The sequence below is a fragment of the Sinocyclocheilus anshuiensis genome, unplaced genomic scaffold (assembly GCF_001515605.1).
Source record: "Sinocyclocheilus anshuiensis isolate Anshui unplaced genomic scaffold, SAMN03320099.WGS_v1.1 scaffold868, whole genome shotgun sequence".
NCBI classification, from domain to species: Eukaryota; Metazoa; Chordata; class Actinopteri; order Cypriniformes; family Cyprinidae; genus Sinocyclocheilus; species Sinocyclocheilus anshuiensis.
The window spans coordinates 1,251,544-1,252,431 of record NW_015552624.1 but is presented as its reverse complement, the minus strand read 5'-3'; the positions used below and the strand labels follow the sequence as shown (position 1 = coordinate 1,252,431).

Sequence of the window (888 nt, the reverse complement as noted above, 5' to 3'; positions counted from 1 at the left end):
GATCAGCTGAGAGTCAGCTGATGCGAGCTTGACTAACGTGACCTGCCAGAACTAACGCTACGCTAGATATAACTACTTGCTCAGTTGATTATCTCATGATAGATTAATGACAGGATAGAATTCACTCAGCAAAATACTTTTTTTAAATGATGAAAAGCTAATTCTATATGGTCACTACATGTTAGGGCTGGACGATATGGCCAAAATTTATATCACGATATATTTCTTATCATTTGTTCGTATTTACACAAGCAAGCAAATTTTAAACAATTCCAGAGAGAAAAGGCGAAAGGGAACTCGATTAGTTTGTTCTCTACGCGCACAGCTGCACACACATGAAGCGCGCACACGCGTTTTAGTAGGGCTGGACGATATGGCCAAAATGTATATTACAATATATTTCTTAATTTCGGTCGATACGATATAATTCCGATATCGATATGAACTCTATTAATAAAAAGCTTCGTAAAAACTGCCAAGAATGCCCACAATAGATGTCTGTGCATACGAACTTATGAAAAATGAATTTGCCAAGTCTATGACACCTCATATAAAACCATATAATATTTTAGAAAAAAATCCCCTGCACAAATAAATTAATGTTCACCTCTTATTTGTATTTAGCCTTCATACAAACAAGAAATGTGAAATCACTGTCAAATAATTGTTTCAGACTCACCTAATTAATATTAATATCTTTAACTTCAAACTATAGGCTAACATACACTACCAGTCACTGTTTTTGCTGTACTTTGGATCAAATAAATGCAGGCTTGGTGAGCAGAAGAGAATTCTTTAAAAAAAACTTAGAAATCTGTTTAAAATCTTGTGACTTGGTAGTATAGGCTGATTATTCTTATAGATTGAAACAAATGTGCTTTAGCCAGT

General features: G+C 34.2%; 1 pseudogene; it reads left to right on the top strand.

Annotated features, from left to right (window-relative positions):
- Window positions 1-888, top strand: part of LOC107666311 (uncharacterized) — a 16,204-nt pseudogene that overhangs the window by 6,359 nt on the left and 8,957 nt on the right.